The following is a 20,138-nucleotide window of genomic DNA, read 5'->3' on the forward strand; positions in this document are numbered from 1 at the left end:
AAATGAAGTGACCTTTTCAAGTCGTGACTCATGGCCACATTTCCCATTCTACTCAGTACAGACTCAGGCAACAAAGACCAGATCTCACCTTGTGCTCCAGAGAATTGCTTTAGAAATTATGGTGGTGAAGCAAGTGAGACTGATCCTATAAGAATGTAATCATACTGTAAGATTATTTTGTCATATTGTCTGCTCCCTCTGACTCTTTCTTTCAAGTCATCAGTCAACATCACAGAGATGTTTCACGAACCAATTTATAAACTCAAATACGGTTGTTATTACAAAAAAGTTATATTGGGAACACTTCATCAAAGGTTCTGCCACGGTCCATGGGTACAATAGACAAGCTGAGTCAAGAGCTATGTTTTTCTTGTCTCACTGTTGTCAATGGTCCATGACATTTGATGACAGGATGTGTAGTAACCTGTAACTTATCTCTGATTGATCCAGAAGGATATATGGCACATCTTTCTTCTCTTTTGGGCCTTCAGTTTGAGTAGGATATTAGAAAAAAAGTGTGAATAGAATTAACACTTTTATTACATATAGTAATGGGATGCAGCAATGGAATGAACATTGTACATTACAATAATTACGTATTTTTTTAATAAGAAACAAGAGATACCAAATGGTCATGTGGAAGGAGAAGAACTGAGTTAACCTAGCTAGCCACTGGATGGCACAATTGCTCTATTTAACTATTGCAAAACTGGGTTGTTTTTTTCTTCAGCTGCAAGTGAATAAACAAATCAACCCAGATGCAAGGTCGTTATTTACAGTGTAATAAACCAAACTAGAAAACCAAAGTCATACACCAAGTAGGAAGTATAGTTTGTCATTGCACAATTTATGATGTCCCACAAACACTACTACTTTAGTAGATCAATCAACCAAAACAACTATTTGAGCAATTGTCACAACACTGAACTTTGTTTTCCATCCTGTTTATGCAGCTCCACTGTCTTCAAATTCATTTAAAAAAAAAAGTAAAATGGCTGAAAATATAGAATTATAAAGCTCTAACAAAATGAAGTTAGGCTTCCTGATCAAATACTTATTGTTTTAAAAATAAATTACAATTAATAGGTCTAAACATTGAAATTACAGTAGTGTCCCTAATTTCCCAGTTGAGTTTTTTGGAACCTCATTGCCTATTTTGTTTCAAGGCCTCTGTTTCATGGTGTTGAGTGTACTGTAATTACTTTTTTTTCTTGCTGACATTCTTTGGATCCACACCTTTTTTCCTCCCTTGAGGAAAAGTGGGGAAGATCTCTATAAGCCATAGAATGGAAGGCTATGACATATGATGTTTGCCTTCAGTGAGATATGTTACTAGTTAACCCAAGCAGTATTTTGAGAAAAAAGCAGTCATATAAGGCTCATATTCAACCTTGGTAATACAATAATAATACACAGCAACAGCAGCAGCGTCCTTTTGATGGGCTTTACTGGCAGCCTATTGCTCATACGGGACCTCTCCTCTCCAGCTCCATTTTCAGCTGTGATTTTAACTGTTTTTTCATGGGAAGATATAAACCCAGTGACAACTGCAAAGTAGGTGGGCATCATTGTTTGCCCAAATCAACCACAGAAACAAGCTCAAGAACTGCTCATTTAACTTTTATTGTGTTTTTCTAAAAAAATAACAACTAAAAAAAGCAGGAGAAAGAGATATTTGCATGATCACATAGTTTTTCAGTTGTCCACTTGCCTTTAATAACTTCTTAGAGATGGCAGCAGCCTACAGTTCTTAAATGTAGAAATTAATCCCGGTTTGGGGTGGAATAAAATGGTACCTGGGGACACAAGCCATGGAAACAGCAGTGTCCCCTTACCCTTCCGAAAGCTGGCTGTTGCTGGCCTGTCAGCACACCAGCCTGCCAATTGGTGCACGCATTGCTTCAACCTCTGGTCTGCCAACCAAGCAAACAGGGACATGAGAGAGGGTGCTGGGGTTATCAGGGAAAGATGGGGAGGCTTCTGGTGGATGGAGAGCAACCAGACTTCATCGGATCCATGACTCATGCTTTTTAAAATTTGTTTTAAAGTCTGAAAGGCACAATCAGATGCCTAGTTTCAGACACAATTAAAAAAGTGAGGAAATAAATAAGTAACAATAACCGTGAAGGCTGTAGAAGCACAAAGCCACGATGGAAAGGCTGAGAGTAGCTCCAAGGGTTTGCATGTGGAAACGGTGGCACGTGGCCAGTTCCAAATCCCAGGGACGCCGCTCTAGCAGCAAAGCAAATTCTTTAATAGGCTTAATTCAAAAACAGAAGAATAAACAGTATTTGTACAAATAGCTGACCAGTTCATGTGTGGAGGAGGGATCTCCTTGACAGGGAAAAGGAGTAGTACCCCTGAGACCTAAAACCACGGGATGAAACTGAAAAAAAGCCTGTACTTAATATTACCAAAAACTCCTACACAAACCTGAGGCATGAGCGTAAAGGAAGAGCTTGCTTTTCTGTAAGGAGAAGAGAAGTCCTGGCATACCACCAGTCTCTAGCGCACAAGTCGGTTCTCCTATAGAAGGCATATGAGTTACGGATCCTAATTCTTTCTCCTCAGAGGGTTTGAAATGCGGAAAAAGAGGCGAAGAGGAGTATGATACACTAATAAAGAGGGCAGCGGCTGACTTGTGTGGGCGCTGCTGCTGCTCAGCAGAGGGGCCGTGGTGATGGGGCACTGGTCGCAGTGCTCAAATCCTGAGCTGGGGCTGGAATCCCCCCATGGAGCTCCTCCTGAGCTGGCCCTCGCTGGCCCCAGCCCTGTGGCACTGCTATGCTGCTCTCATCCCCCTTGTGGTTTATAAACCAGCTGCTACAGAAAGTGGGGAGGAAAGCGTGATAGGTCAGAGAGGTCCAGCTGGGGGGTTTTTGGCTGGGTGGGTCCTACCCAGCCCTCTACCTTGCCCCCCGTCTGCTCTGCATGCATCTGTGCCCATCTGCTTGGCCCTACCCAAATAATGGAGAGCGGGTTCTCCCACTGTCATTCTGGGGCACCCACCAAATGCCCCCAAACCAATGCTCCTCCTGTCCACAGCATCCCAAACGGATCGTCCTCACTTTGGTGGATGCCTTGGGCAGGGACAGTCTTTTTGTTTGGGGTTTGTGTTGCCCACAGCACAACGGGTAAGTAACCAGGATCTTGGCTGCTCCTGCAGTATAACTAATAACCTCACTTTGAATGGAGTTAAAGGTACATGTGGAGTTATTTGGACCTACTGAATCCACAGGGAAAATCAGCAGTTTTCTGGTGTCTCTGAAATGAAAGCTTTGTGGATAAAAGCCTTCCATTCTGTACATCCAGTGCTTATTTCTCATAAAGAATTAAAACAATTATCAAGAGAATAGAGCCCATAGAATAAATACACTGTAGGCCCCTAATTTATTCTCAGAGCTTTACTGATGCCGCAACCCACAAACAGCAACAGATCTCTTTGTGTGAATTAAAGCTTATATTCAGTTACAACCATCTGTTTACAGTGCAGAGGCCTGATTCATTATGGCATAACTCCAGTTTTATAAATGGCATTTAGAGTAACATTAGAATCATGCTTGGATGAATCTGGCTTTTTAATGTTTTAATAGTTTTTTTTCCTTAGCTATCAGAGTTATTACCTGTTGAAAAAGTAACAGATGAATGTAACTTTCATGGTCATGAGTCCACTAGAAGAAATACACCGCAGATCTACTGCTGCCTAAGAAAAGGACTGTGACTATGGACTAAGAATTGGAATATGTTATAAAACGGAAGTGTTGGGCAATATATTTGGGATAGTTAATATTTTTTGTGGTGTGCTAATCTGTCATTAAGACTTAAATGTGTGATAGCTTTGTGGGATGTAAATATAGCATCCGTAGAAAGTTTATGAGTGCATCTATACTGGCAAGCTGGTGTCTTTCATGTTTTGCTCTGAAGCCATGTTCTCCTGGTAACCCAAATGGCACATGTCCACCTGAAACAAGCCACGCGGCTCCCCAGGAGGGGGAGGCAGCCTTACTCATGGCACACTGCTGTTGCCTTTCCTGCAATGCCAAAATGACAGGTCTGTGCTACACAGTTTACACATGAACAACCCACACATCCTGGCTGGAGGCACAAAGGGCTTTCTGACACTGGTGACAAAATAGTGCAAAGGAAACCAGTATGAGCTGTCCTTAAGGTACCTTCCTGGGTTGCAACATTGAGATTCTTGTAAACCTGATGAAAGCACAGTGTTATTGACATAAGAGATCTGCTATTGATGTAAGTCCCGCCAGATTTTGCCCTTCCCTTTTACTATCTTAACGCAAAGTGAACAACGCAAACATCAGAACCTGCACCTTGCCAATATGGAGAACACTGGTCTCAGGAGAGGTTTGTGTCCATTGTTCCCAGGTTAGTACATAACCTATTGCAAGATTAAGTTGTAAGGAAAAAAAAGTGGTGTTTTTTTTTTTTTAAGAAATACCATCCCATCTCCAGGTCTCTTCTGGGATCTTAAACTTATAGAAATACATCCTTTACAAATCAAGCTAATAATGTGTATTTTTGGAAAATATTCAGTTTGTGTCTTAATCTCGGACTTCTACCTTTCTTCTTGTTTGTTAAACAAGCTAAAAAGCAATCTCAAAACATCGGAGAAGGCACAGATGCAAAAGTGAAGTTAAACTCAATACTACTTTTCTTTAGCCTCATTCTCGACATTTTTATTACATAAAAATGGGAAATTAACACCAGATTGAGGAATCTTCATTCTTTTTTTTTTTTTCTTTGAAATATCAACATTACTGCAGTTTCACTTTAGACTGTCAGTCAGTCCATTTTTTCACAGGAAAAGGAAACAATTAATAAAAAGATACCCATATCTAGTGTCTTTTCCTTTTTCTTCCCTATGAAATCAATCTACCTTCACTGCTGTAGTATCAGAATGCCTTCCTAAAGTTATCATGAGTGGCATTACATTTTGCCTTGTTTATAGAATCTCTCTGTTATATTCTTCTGTTTAATATTTAAAATAGCTTGGAGCCTTCAATTTGATTCTGAAATGCAATAAAATATTTGACAGTGGATTAAGCTTTCTCATAATCATACTTTTCCCTGCCAAACTCTATTTTTTTATAAACTATCGGTCAGCAGTTAAAGGCTTAAGTCTGTCTCTCAGTTATAGCCATTCCTGCAGTTGTTTTCACCTCAAAAATTTATGACAAGAGTTTTCCCCTTAGGATACCAGTTTAATAAGAAAAATGTTACTGCTGCATCCCAATAGTTTAGGCAATATTATAGATGCCCAGAGGGGGAAAAACAAACAAACAACAAACAAACAAACAAAAAATAAAACACATTTCTGTATGACCTTGAGCAACATGCATACCCATTTTATGGTTTCTATTGTATTTGTTCAAGTTTTTTACACAGAAAACTCAACTGTTTTTTCCTAGTCTGTCCAGTACGTGCTAGTAATGACTCGTGCCCATACAACCCTGGGCTACAATCTCCTAATATCTTAATAGGGTCACTTCTGCTTGGTGCCTCAGTGAGAAACCTCCAAGGAAAGTGAGGGTTTGGGAGGAGGTGGCCCTGTTGTCCCCGTCCCTGGCAGAGCAGTGGGGACAGTGCTGAGGAGATGTGAACCAAGCACTTGTCACCAGCACTGAGGTGCTTTGCTCTCTGCTCAGCTGCTGGACTGTTAAAGCTGGTGTGTCACCGATATTTCATCCTGTGGCATTACAATCTCTCTAGTTAAATTCTTGCAGCAATTCAGCCAGGAGAGCCTTTCTTTATAGCCCCCCCCTCCTCAAGTGCAGCCGTGTTAGGCTGCATTTTCAAGATGTTTCAAGATGAACATGGCTGAGCTCAGCCCAAGGAGACAGTCACGTCTTGGGACAAGCCTGATACAAGCTTCGCTGTCACTATTCCACTGAAGACAGAATACGGCTTAAAAGTAAGTTACTAAGAGTAAATTTTAACTTAGAGTTTGTAAATACACTTCAGGATCTTCTGGGCTGAAAATGTTGCAGTTGTAAACATGTTGCTGTAGTGTAAAAGCCGTCCATGCTGCGTTCCCTTCCGTGCTGCAAAGCAGAGCATTTGCTTGTTGGATATGAGGGAAGTGATGAGATGCTAGCAGATGGGATACAGCGTCTCTCTCCACTCCCCAGCACTTCCCAGTGCGCCTTGTGAAGGGCCACCTGAGTAAAGCATGGGCACGCGCATGTGTAATCTCATCCCCTCCTCTCCCTGCCCTCTGCCCATGCCTCCAAAGGCAAATCAGACCTGATTTCACACCCACCGCAAACACTGTGTCAGATTGCCAAAACTAGGACTGGTTCAGAATGGCTGTAAGGTTCAATTTTCAAGTTTTTATAGTCATATGTGAATAATCCTGCATAATCACTTATGCATATCTAGAAAAAGGGCATAGATGCCAGCTGTGTTTATTTTATAATATTTTATCTTGCTAGCTCTATGGATGCAGTCTGTACCTGGCCTTGGACGCTGCAGTTGGAACAGATCTCGTGTACACACGAGGCTTTCCTTGGGAAAGTCACAGGAGCTATCCTGTCCATGGAGCCAGCCCCGGCAAGATAAGGCCTAACCACATTTTGTCCTGTGTTGTTATTTTCTTATGCCTTGTGGCAGTCTCCACTTCTGCCCAAGTTGACACTGCATAGAAAATTTTCTACGCTGGTACTCCATGCTTTGCTGACATATGGCGGACATCAGTCTGTTGTGAAGTTTCTCATACACTTGCAATATATCCCCTTTAAATTCCCTATAAATTAACAACTCCCTTCACAGTATTTCTAAATTGCAGTGAACCAAGTTATGCTTTGCAACTCCATGGACATGGAGGATGTTACCCTGGTGTAATGGACAAACTTCAGCTTAATGTGGGAAGGGGAAGACTGTGAGAAGGGACATTTTTCATAGGAAATGTGAGAATGGACTATATAAGGAACATTTGACACTTCTCTGATACGTCATATATATTCCACAAACTTTTCAAACCCAGCTCATGAGTGGGAAGAGGGCATACATTGCAGAACAATTGCATAATATTTGGTCTAATATTGCTGTGTGACGCTTTTGGCCTGAAGTGATCTTGTGACTGTATTTCAGATTACCCGTGGTCTTTCTCAAGAAACCTAATTAGACTTCAAAGATGTTCCCACTAAATTGGACTCTATAACTGCAGCAATAGGAATGACATCAGAACCTTTGGAAAGGAAAAAGATGAAGACTGCAAGAAAAAAAATGTAGGAAAAAAGCTTTTAGGAGGCTATTGACCATGGGCCAAACCATGCCCTCAGCTATGTATATGCTATTCCCATTGAAGCTAAGGGGATCTGTATATGCCTCAGAGCAGAATATGGTCCCTTGCTTTAGATGGCAAAACTTTTCCATGGCCAGATGAGAAATACACATTCAAAAATCAACACATGCTATAAATTTCACTGTATTGAGTTTCCTTATATAGCTATTTCTTCAATGAAGAAGATGTGTCTGCTTTGTAAAGGATTTTGAAAATCGCAGCTTCTCCTTCCCAGCAGATTCTTAGTAAACCGTTGCTAGCAGTACCGCTTACCACTTGCATACAGCCAGCCTCTGGAAGTAAATGCAGGTAATATGGAAGGGAACAACAATGCCTTCTTGGGAGTAACGAGGCTCCACATTGATCACAGACTCACAGACCTATTCAGGTTGGAAGGGACCTTGTGATGTCCCTAGTCCAATCTCCTGCTCAAAGGAGAGTCAACACTGCATCAGATTGGTTCGCTCAGGACTTTGTCCAGCTAGGTTTTGAAAACACTGAAGGACAGAGACCCCACAGCTTCTCTGAGCAACCTCTTGCAATGCTTAATTACCCTCAGAATGAACATTTTTCCTTATATCCAGTCTCAATCTCCTGTTTCAATTTATGTCCATTATCTCACCATGGACCTTGGTGAAGAGGCTGGCTTCATCTTCTTGATAACGTCCCCATAGGCCCTGCCAGGCTGCTCTTTGGTCCCCTGAAGTAATCTCTTCTCCGGGCTGAACAAGCCTAGCTCCCTTGGCCTCTTCTCACTGGGCAAGTGCTGCAACCCCAACCATCTCGGTGACCCTCCACTGAACTTGCTCAAGGTTCTCAATGCCTTTCTTGTACTGAGGCCCTAAAAGTGGATGCAATATCTAGATGTGGTCTGATGAGTGCTAAGTAAAGAGGGACAATCGCTTCCATCATTTTACTCACGACCCTCCTGTTAATACAGCCCAGGATGCTGTTGCCTTGCTCTGGTGCCAGGGCTCCCTGCTGTCTCACATTCAGCTTGTGTCCACCAGGACTCCCAGATCCTTTCCAGCAGAGCTGCTCCACAACCAGGCAGACCCTGACCTGGATTGGTGCAAGGGGTTAGTCAGCCCCAGGTGCAACACTTGGCATTTGCCCTTGCTGAATTTCATGATGCTCCTGTCGGCCCATTCCTCCAGCCTGTCAAGATGTCTACCTTAATCCAAATACTCACCCCATGTGGAAAAGCCTTAGAGATTCATACTGTGGAAAATATCTTAATAGATTTCTGCCGTGCTGACTCTTAGTTTCAGAGTTATCCCAGTAGTCTTTTCTTGTTTTTTAATTTTCCACTTCTTGGGATTCAACAAACGTAGGAGTGCATTTGGGCCTGTGCTGTGCCAAAAGTTGGAAGAATCTCTGCCAAAATTTTTAAGTTCAGAACTTTAGACTTTGAACAAAGCCTAGGAGTGAAATAATGATTTCCCACCCCCAAAAGACCATTTTTAAGGTGATAGTCAGTATAGTAGAGGACATGATAATCCTTGTTTTAACTGTTTTCAGATGCACCCTTGTTTCTCTCTCATTTTAATTTTTGTCTTAGAAACAATCCTTCCCATTGCCATAGTTGTGCCTAATTAAAAATTCATCTTATAATTCAGGGAGCCTCACTTACCAAATGACCTGGTTATCATATGATGTCATTTACAGCAGGACAGTTTAGGGCCCATATATAAAAACTTTATCTTCTATGTGACTCAGGCATAATCCCTTAACTCTAGCCCCCAAACCTTGAAACCTCCTCAGATTTCTGGACTCTTTCTCTAAGATCTACTGAGTTTGAATCTAAGTTACCCAACCACAGATTAAGGTTGTTTTTTTTTGTTTACCCCCTCCCCCAAAAATATTTTTGCAGAAGTGCTGAAGGTAGAAAGGGATAGATCCCAAAGGATGCAGAAGCAATGCACAGGAAACCAGGCTTAGACACTGAACGAGCTGTGCTATGAAGCATGGGGAATGGACAGAGAAATTTAGCCAGGAGGTAGCAGTTTTGCTGAGCAATTGTTGTGATGTTATAGGTACCTTCCCCATTGTGGGAAGTTGTGGACTGGCTAGTAGGTAGAAAAGCTAAAAAGAAGTAATAGGCTGAGCTAGGAGCTAAAGACCTTAGTTCTGTTACAGGAAAATTAAAAGTATTGCAATCCTTTCAGTTGTAAATATTATCATCTCCTTAAATAAAATTTGTTTCCACATCCCTCTTACAACTCTGCAGGTTGTAGGACTAATTCAATATCACATTTAAGAAATTTTCCCTTTTCAAGAACCCTCTGTATAGAGCCAAGGTGCTAATTAGCCAATCAAGTAGCCAACCAAGGGCATTCAAGGACAGCAACCCAGTCTGGGAAGAGTTTGGGGGGGGGCGAGTGAGAAGAGGCCAGCCAGCCACAGGTATAAAGCCAAAGGCAAGGCGAGGATGCCTTCCTCTGTTAAGGCCAGCTCTAGCACAGAGTGGGTAGGAGTCTAGAAGTGGCTGGACAAGACTTTTTGCTCTTGTAGAGAGACAGGAGCAGAAGAGGTTGGTGGCTGTCTGGTTTTTGTGCTATGAGAGGTTAATGGAAGAAGGAGCAGCTGGCAAAAGAGACTGCTTTAGGAATTGCTCTTGCGCCTATTCAGAAAGGTGAAAGGAAAGGAGAACACTAGAAGTACTTTTCCTGCAGGGAGAGAGGGACACTTATATGAATGCTTCCCCTGTGGGGAAGCCAGCATATGTGTGTATGGATATCAGGGTAGGGATAGCTGACCCAGAGGAAAGTGGGCCAGTGGAGATGTTCACTGAGGACACATTGAGGTTGCTGAACAGTTTAGTCTTCAAAAAAGCAATTTACTTCTGCTGAGACCTAGGCTGACAGAGGAGATATCCAGGAATGTCATACTGGCAAGTGAAAGGAAACATGACTCCTGTAACAGGTTTCTCTTAGCTGGATTATGTCTATGTGCCCTCTCTTAATGCGAATGCCCTTCTGGAATTAGGATGTCCAGCAGGAAAGGATGGACTCTAGGTCTGAAAAAATCTGGCTGTTCTCATGGACGACTGGTATAAAAAGTAAGTGCTCATTGGAACATGGTTCTGGTGCTGTGAGAGCACTTGTCACTTCTGTATCCCTAAGGTAAGGAAGGCACAGTGCCGCTCACCTTCCTTGTGAATACTGTAAATGAAATCCTATTTTAACGTCTTGTAGGGAGGCACCCTGGGGAAGTGAAGTATCTGAGAAATATCATTCCAAGGCACATCTCAAAAAGATTCTACTTAAAAAAAAAAAGACTCTTCAAGCAAGTCCCTCATACAATAATCCTTAGGATTAGCAAGATTTCGAGTATGCTATACTGGTGACTTCAGGAATAGCTATGTATAAATTGACTATAAATTTTATATCCAATAAAATTGCAATCACCCAGGTGTTGTAATCATAGCAAAATTATACTACTGTCTTCTTTGCCAAAGCTTGCTTAAGAATAACAATTCCCTTATCTCGCTGGTTCAAAGGACACTGCAGACTTCACTTTGTTGGCAAGCACCTGCATTGGCCTAGAGAAGCAGTAGTAACTGGGCACTGACCAAGTAGGGAGTAAAATTTGGCAAGGTAAAAGCACTTGAATTCCATACGAACTAGGTCACCAAATGTATCAAATAGCTTAAATGGTAGTAATTAAACTCAGTAACACACTTTCCTTCAAGACATTTCAAGTGATGTTGATAGCCATTTGTTTTCCTGGGTAGTACAGGAATTTATAGTGAATTATAAATTGCATTATTTTCAGGTAGTTCAAATGCAAACTGTTTTTTTCAGTGAGTGAAAAGGGGATAAATAGAAAATGTAAGAATACTCTTGCTTGCATAAGTTGCTTGCATAAATGCTTTGTGATCCAAGAGGGAACATAGCTAAGACGATAAATAAAGCTTCTTGTGTTTTGGCTTGCCGAACAGGTCCTGTAAGATATAGTTTTTTTCAAAGAAGGAATATAACACATGTTACATTAATATTCCTAATATGTTATATATCTGATCTCAAAGGGAACCTTATGGACTTGATATTCAAAGATGCTCAGCATGCTCACTCCCAACATGGTCTTCAGCTGAACCATAAGGGCCCAGCAACTTCACAGAATTGAACCTTGGACAAAATCTTTGAAACCTAAGTTATCTTTGGGGTTTGGGGTTTTTTTTGTTTGGAAATTATTCTACTTGGTTTTCATTTTAAGCAGTATGAAACACTCAGTCTGTTGTATGGCATTAAATCTTCTTTCTGAGAATGCCACTTTTTTTGGTTTGCAAAATGATCTGACACATTATCTTTTCTTTCTTTTGACCTAGCGATTCTTTCCTTTTTAAAAAGCAAGACCTCACTTTCAAAGGCATGAGGAATAAATTGGTTAAAGAAATATTCATTTATTATTTTTAACATCATGATTAGAACCTATTCATGAACCAAGAATCCCTGTGTAAGGTGCTGTGTCTGTCTTCCATGATTTAGGTTTAATGTGCAAGGCAGCAGCCAAAACCAATAAAAGGGCAAAGACTGAAGGAGATGAACATTGGGGAACACTTCAAGTCATGGTTTCAACATGATAGCAGCCTAGCCATTAACAGAAACTAGGATATGTATAGGAATTTTTAAAGCAAGATCCTGCTATGCATGAGAAGTTAGGGGAGGAATCCCATTTTAAATATGTACATAAAAGATATGTGAGACTATATCTGTATATATAGTACATGCATTTATATAGTACATGTATTTATATAGTTTGGTCTAACAGGCTATTTAGCAATCAGAGGTGGACTTCTTGATGCTGAAGGAAAGTTAATTTGGATGGAATATGCAGACACACGCACACATAAAGGTATACATGAAAAAATATTTACAAATAATAAAAATTGCCATCAGAATGGTGGTGCTGGAATGGAAATGTGTCTCTGGGTTCAGAAGCTGTGAGGGTATCAGATTTAAAGGTCACAGGAGAACCCCTGCAGGTATCTGAGGACTGGCTAGTTCACCAAGAAATAGCCCTGACTTAACATTGGAAAGGAGCAGAGGAATGTGACTGCATCTGACCAGGCTCAGAGATGCTCTGTTTAGCTTAGCACTACAGACTTTAGCTTGTTCCTGTCTGCCCAAAAACTAAAAAAGCTCTCCTCCTCATCTGTTCGCCGATGAAGCCCTCTGATTCTTTGTCTGCAATTTTCAAAGACAGCACAGTGAGGACAATTTTCTCTGATAGCCCAATTTAGATATGGAGAGATGCACAAGAAGCTGAGAAAGTCGGGAAGTATTTATTTCAGCTTTTTTTTTTCTTTTGCACAGGAGCCTGGGCACAGCTGCAGAATGATTCAAGGACTGAAGCCAAACCACAAGCTGTACACCTTAAACACTGCTGAAGACAAAGGTAATCTAGGTAGAGAGCACCATGTCTAAGTTGTGTCTTTAAAATTCCTGCTTTGTCTACAGCACAGTAAAGCAAAGGTGTGTCTAAAATCTCTGTGGAAAACCCATCCACTGACAGGTCCCCTGTCTCCTCAGCAGTTCAGCCACATATCTTACAGCCTCGGTGACGCTTTCAGAATGGATGTGCTAAGGCTATGGTCAAAGGCTAAAGAGTAGGAAGGCAGTTTGTGGGAGAAGCTGCTCCTGTAAGCAGCTTAGAGAGCAGAGGAACCCCCCTCAGAAACACGTCCTGGGCTCTCCAGATTGTCGAGGCATAAGCAAGACGCTTAGGATGAGGCTTAGGGCCCCAAAGGGGGACTTGTCAAGCTGCAAAGCTGAAAGAAATATATCACATGAACTGATTTCAATAAGCACATGTGACCTAACTTGGCAATATTATGCTTTTGTGGTTAATCATTTAGTTTTATCAGCTTGCATACACATCATCTTTATTAAACAGTAACTGTCCTTCATGAATAATGCAGTTCAAGGCCAAGAAAATAATCAGAGGCCATATTATGCTCTGGGCTGAGTAGATGGTGGAACGGTTTGCAGAAAGGAAGACACTGCTTTCTGCCACCCACCACTGTTTCCCTGGGATGAGGGGCCAGGAGATGATAATGTCAGGGCCTCTTCAGTGCTAATAAATCAGACTGGCAGCTTATGTCTAGATAACATGAATTCTGTACAGTCCAACCCAACTTGGAGCACCCCGAGACTCCCAAGCAGAGGATGAGCAGCCAGAAGCCCCCGCACCACACAGACAGTACCTGTGCTCTAAACACAGCTTCAGACCATTTGGGTTTCTGTAAAACTAGACTTTTTATTTAATTCATACAATACATTTAAACTGTTTGGTTTTAAACCCAGGGTAGCAAGAATGTATTTCCAAGGTTCTTGTCTTTGTTGTACACCTGAAAGCAGAAGAAACCACCCTCTTTTCAGATTAATTCCTGACTAGTCAAAATCAGTCTGTTAACAAAGTTTTTATTCTTAATTCTAGTTATTGCCTTTTGGCTGTCATCATGCATATTCAGATCTTCACTCAAACCAACTGTCCCTAATGCCGAACTGTTCTCCTCCCATCCTCTCTGCATATTGGATCAAACTCTGCAGCTACCACAAAGGGAATCATGCAGGGAGAGAAATTCTGTAATAGCGTGCACCTACATGACTGGTGTCAAAAAAGTGGCTGAAATCCGGATCTCTTTCCTCCTCTGGCTTTAGAGGCTGTAACTTAGGTTTCTTTCCTCTTTGGAGAGACTGAGCAGCAAGCCTTTTTCTTGTCAATGGTATCTGCAACAAAATAGCAGTTGCGTTACATTAAAGCCAAATTAGGGCACTGTTGTGCCCTCACTGACAACTTCGTGGATGTGAATAAAAATTGGCTAAATACAATGCCACTAGTGTCAAAAACCCTGTCATTATCTGGACATTTTAAGGTATATAGGCATGATTTAATTGCTGGATTTCAGGACACAGGAAGAAAGAAAGACTTCATACAGATCACTTACTTACCATCATTCCACAACATATAGGGTATGCAACACAGCTTGGTGCCAGGACCACTGTCTACAGGAGACTCAAGAGTCAACACTAACCTTAGTTTCAAGATTACTATCAAACAGCAACATGAAGCCCTATGTTGGTAGCTCAAGTTATATGCTTAAATTATATGTCTGAAATTCAGATCTAGGTTTATGTTTACTCTGAGTCGGTGACAACATTAATGTTCCCTCAATAAAGAGCTTTCAAGGAAAATGTGTATTTCTCATTTTGTAGGACTGGTTGCATGTGCTTGCTCTGTGTGTCAGTGAAGGCTGATGACTCCTGCCTCTGTGAAAGGAAATTTCTCAGCCTCAATCTCATCAGGCATATATTGGGATTATGTTCCTTGCTTTGACGGAAGCAACAAAGATGAACAGATTGTCCTTGTGATATTTACTTAGTTTTCTTTCTAGTTTTGCTGTCCACCTTTTCCCAGGTTTTTCTATTGTATTGTTCAGTCCTGGACACTAAGTGATGTGATGACTTAGCATGTATCAGTTGTCACTTGATTCTGGCTCGCTCTCTCATCCCCAGAGGAAAAACTAGATCATGTTAGAAGCATGAACAGCTAGTTTTACCACTGATGTCTGTCAGGTGTCTTAGTGCCACAGCTGTCTCTTACTGAGGCATCATGGTCTTAAAGCACAAATTTTGAATGTCCTTACACACAGCATGTCTGAAGTCCATTTCATGAGAAATTTCGTGGCATCATGCAAAGCAAATCCTATTATTGATTCTGCTCGAGAACAGAACGTGTGCCTCCTTCCCCATCTAGTGATGCGTTTTCACCAGTACTCACAAAGCAACCTATGCCTCCAGTGACTGGCGTAGATGAAGCATCTGCGGAGAGATTTACCCATTCCCAGAAAACCAGCTCCTCTACCACCCAACAGAGCAAAGCAGAAGAAAGGCTATCGTAATGACCTATCAATCTATAGATTATATTTCTACAAGTATCTTCTTGTCCCCTACAAATTGCTAACTCCTCCTGGTGTATTCATGTTTCAGTTGGATGAGGCAAGGTAAGCCAGCTGCACCTCCAAGCTGCTAACTGCTATCGTGTTCCTTCCCACCTTCTCAAACTTCATCCTGAACGTGCATTCATCTGTTTGCCTACATCTGATAAACACGGTATTCTTTGTATTTTATCTGTCCTGACAGAGTATTATTCCATTTAAAAATTACTGTAATCATATGCTTCCCTTTGCAGACATTTGTGCACCTTAATGAAAGTGCTTTGAATTTTTAAAAGGAGGTGAGCATCTCTTCCTTAACTTATCACAGACATATTAAACATTAAAAATCTGAAAAATCCATATGGATTAAATATTGATTTTATTTTTTAGAGAGCAAGTACAATGATGTTGCATTAAAATAATGCTATGTCATAGTTGTTACAGCTCTGATTGATTGATAGAAAAATAAACATCTCAATATACTACAGTGTCAACTCATTAATAAATATCAAAATAGAAGTTAGTAGTCAACTGAAATTAATAAACAGCTATAAAAGTATACTATTTTAAATAATAAAATATTCAGTATATTTCCAAACAAAAGTAGTGATTTAAAAGTATCATTTAAAATGTAAAATGAACAGTAAGAAGTTATAAATTTATTTAAAACCTCTTCCCTTACTAACATTCTCTATGCATAAAATCTAGAGAAACATTATTTATCTGTATATACTTTTTTTACAAAAGGTAGTATATGTTAAATAGAAAGTTAAAAACTGTAGTATTATTAATAGCTGGCACACCATTGCTAAATAAGACACTTTAAAGTAGCTTTATTTTTTTAAGCAGTAGTAGGTAAAAGTGAAGAAGATGTTAGCACAGTAAATTCATCCAACACTAATACCTTCCCAAAAAAATCTTTCATCTTTCAACATCTCCAAAATATAACTGAAACACCCCAAATACAATATAGGTATCAGGATGAAATGTTAGGATTTGGGTAGAAGCCATTATTTTAACAAATGCCAGACTTTTTTTTTTTTTTTTCAAATAAGTAGGTACCTTTTTTTTAAGAGTGTGTGCAGAAAAGGAAACAAAGAGAACATGCAATCCAGAGCAGCATTTCTAAAGCTTAAGAATCTACTAATTTTTTTTCTCCCCCCCCCCCAAAAGGCCAACCATTCTGAGCTGGCTTGCACTCAGTGAAACCCCACTGATTTACCTCGCCATAGAAATGCATTCACGCTAGCTAATTTTAACCTTTTTTCCCCTCTCCATGAATTTCAGTTCTCTGTAAGATCCATGTCTGTGCATCGGAGCAGTATCAACATCATCATTAAAAAGTAGTGTTCTTCTTAACTACTCCGTTTCTGCTTAGCAAATAAATCTTTCCCCTCTTTTGCAAATGGACAGCCAGAACACTGGCACTGTGCTTCACTCAGAGTCGGAGCAGAGTATGTGTCACCCAGCACTGACTCAGCATGAATGCCTCTATGAGAAGTGCCCTTTCCCAGCTACAGGTTACATTCCTTAAGGCTGGCTGGTGGACATCCTGGGACTGGTGGGAAGTCAATGGGCAGATGCCCAAAGACTTCCCAGAAGCTTTAATGGAGGTCTGCAGCATCCAGGTTTACAGTATGTACTGGCACCGGCAGTCCCTTGCTGTATTACATGCAACCCTTTTTTGATGAGTAAAGATGCGAAAAGCCTGCAGGGCTGAGGATAGCGTGTGGCCAAGCGCCTAGGACAGACACTGTACTACCTCTGCCAAGCCAGCCTACTCTGAAGAGGCTTCCTGCCCTGACAAATGGGAAGTGTGGTCTCAGAGCACCATCTCTGTAGGGATGCTGTAGGATCATTCCCAGTTCTGGGAACCGTAGCACGCATTGCGCCTGCCGAGGATGCCATCCCTCCACAAGTCCCTGCACAGGCAGCAGTACCCTTGCATCTCTCTGCCTTGGGCATCGCTAGGCCCTATGGCAACTTTAGGACTAAGGGTTGCTTGAAGCTGCTTCACACGTTCACTCCCACAGTTTGCAACACATGTACATTTAGGATGCACACTAAGCAGGAAACAAATATTATATATGATCAGACTGGGAAAATAATTTTTTCCACTGCAGTCTGAAGAATACTTTACATAGCAGGTTTTCATGACACCATAGAGAGGAAAAAATAAGTCCAGTTGAAAATAATGGATAAAATGTAAACTATGCCTATACAAACGTCCTTCCTTTTTAAGGTTCCCTTTCAACATTCCTTGTGAATGTAAGGGAATTTCAGCTGGGCACAATGAAAATTCCTCGCATACCATGTGCACGTTTTCTGGATGAAACAGCTATTTTCCCACACACTTCTGTAGCAATGTTATTAACGTACTCATGATGCTTGGAAATAATCAATTCATAGTATTTCTTCATTTTAGAGTCTTCAAAAAAATCTGAAGTCAAATACACGCTTTTTAATTGCATAAACATGTCATTTCTGAAATGTTAGACAAATAACCAGTTAAAGGTAAAAAAAGTGGGATTAGAATTCGAAAATTATACATATGGATTTTAACATTAACAAATACGCTGTGAAAAGTCATGCACATGCTCTGTTTGTGGAGCAAATCTAAAAGCAACTCCCAAAACTAATGATGAGATGCAACAGTGTCTGCTGGTATATTTTTGGGTATAGGCATGCAGTGAAATTATTTGACTTTTTTTTTTTCACTTTTTGAAGAAGCCTAGTATAAGAAGTTTTATTTAAGAAGTTTGGAACATTCTATTCTGAGGCTAGATATTTTTTCCCCTATTTTTACGAGCATCTTTGACGCACAATACATTGAAAACTAATATGAACTAATTTGTCTTTAATATCTCCCATATTAAGCACTATAGGAAGCAGAGTCCTTCTGCAATCGCTGAGGAAATTCCTTGTGAATTACAGGCTGCTTTCTCATTTAAGGTCATGTGCTGAGGGAACACAGCTCCCTAAATAGTGAGGCTTTTGTTGGGCTATTCATCTCCTGCAGCAGCTCTTCTGAAAAACATGGTCAAAGGCAGGGGGAAACAAGTACCAAGCAAAGCCAGAGTTTCTCATGGATAGATTCCATCCCTAGAAACAAAGCCTCCTCCCAAGGATCCTGCTCTGTATAAGCTCCCCATGGGCCTTCTAAAAGCCTTGACCTGTCACATTAGCAGCAGCTTATTCTTTTTCACCAGCCTCCTCCACAATACAGAAAAACCATGAGGGAGATGCAAAAAAGCTTTTTTTTTTCTTTTTTTTTTTCCTTAAAAACCTTTTTTTTTAATATACTTTTTTTTAACCTCAGGACAGCAAGCAGCTTACAGTGCAATTTGTCCTGTGAGCCTGCTCTATTTGACCAGAGCATTTAAAACATTCAGGAAGGTGTCTGATAAGGAAATACTGGCCGTGCCCCTTCACGGCAGCACTGCAGAAGAAAAGTAGTAGCAGTGTGATGTGTGTGGAAGATGGGTGTTACAGCTCAAATCTTTCTCCTACAAAGAACCCAGCTCCATTGTCCTCTACCCACATAATTTAACTCCCTCTAACAGTGAAAAGTAATTTCTAAAGAAAAAACATTAACTATCACTTCAGTAAATGCTTTCAGGGCCATTATGGGGAATACATCTGAGGAATCTTTTTTGCCAAAAAAAAAAAAAAAAAATTATCACACTGTTTAAAGAACATAATCACATATTTTGTTATATGCTCAGATATTCTCTGCTGAGCTTTTAAATTTGTTTTGTTTTGTTAAGTGAAATAGATACCCAGAGACTTTTTTTTCCTACTCACTTAAAAATACAAATGAATTGTGACAAGGCCAACAGCAGGTAAACCTTTATCGATCTTTTATCTTAATCCCACTGAAACCAATGGTTTGGAATCTGTTAATTTACATAAAAGGAAAATAGCTCTATGTGTTTTAAAAGAAAATGAAAGTTTAAGGTATACTTGATAGATTACAGAATGAATCTATAATTAAGATATTACAATGGAGATATCACTAAAATCAGGGTCAGTGTAAGGAACCCCCCTTTTCTTTAAATGAGACACTTTTACCTGTATGGTAGAAAGCTCAGGGACTACTTTGAAGACTGCTTTAGAAATATTTAATAGTCCAGTTTACATTTTTTTTTTAAACAAGCCCTAAAAACTAAAGCTTTTATGACAACTTAATGGAAAGCCCACTGTCTCTATATTATTTTTCTCGATCCCTCAGTTGATCCGCAACCCAATAAATTAATTGTGAACACTCACATAATACTTGTCATTTGTTCTGCATCCTGCCTTCCTTTCACATGTATACTCCTCAGATTTCAGTGGGGATTTGCAGAAGAAATACAGAATAGGAAATAAGAATATATATTAATTTCTAAAAACTGGATATAAAGAGGTCCTGCTTTGTTTCTGTAACTCTTATCTATGACCAGTACAGACCAATATTTAGTTATCAGTAAATAATGTTGCTAAAATGATACACTGCATACTCTCTTCTGAGATGATTTTTTTTACTAGCAAGATTTTAGTGCATCAGAGGTTGATCGGATTTTCGTAGGGTTTTGGCAGCATAAAGTCAGTAAATCAGACTGTTGGCTGACTCTTCCAACTAGCATATAACAGTAACACATCTTCTACCACTATAGTCAGGTTCAGGGGTAAGAAAATGCTTCTGCTTGACCTTGTAGCTCAAATTCTGCTCTCAGATAAACTCATATTGGTCCCGCTGCATTTAGAAGAGTTTTGCCCATTTCTGAAGGCAGAATTTGATCCCACATTTAGTCAATGAATGTGTTCTTTTGAGAAAAAGACTCCTGTTTTCCTCACCTTCTTCCAAATTGCAGGTTCTTTTCCACATCACACTGGACACATTTCTCAATGCACAGT

At 40.3% G+C, this 20,138-nt stretch overlaps 1 protein-coding gene across 1 annotated transcript in view; it reads right to left on the reverse strand.

Moving 5' to 3' along the window:
* The window catches only part of ABCB5 (ATP binding cassette subfamily B member 5), an 86,049-nt gene extending 65,981 nt beyond the window's left edge, over window positions 1-20,068 (reverse strand). Inside the window, exons 1-2 of the mRNA XM_072854164.1 lie at window positions 19,512-20,068; window positions 13,909-14,034 (exon numbers count right to left, since the gene is read on the reverse strand). The gene's annotated coding sequence lies outside the window, so the exon portion shown is untranslated. The remainder of the gene's footprint in view (window positions 1-13,908; window positions 14,035-19,511) is intronic.
* Between the last annotated feature and the right edge of the window lie 70 nt (window positions 20,069-20,138).

This window comes from Ciconia boyciana, chromosome 2 (assembly GCF_034638445.1).
Source record: "Ciconia boyciana chromosome 2, ASM3463844v1, whole genome shotgun sequence".
Classification (NCBI taxonomy): domain Eukaryota; kingdom Metazoa; phylum Chordata; class Aves; order Ciconiiformes; family Ciconiidae; genus Ciconia; species Ciconia boyciana.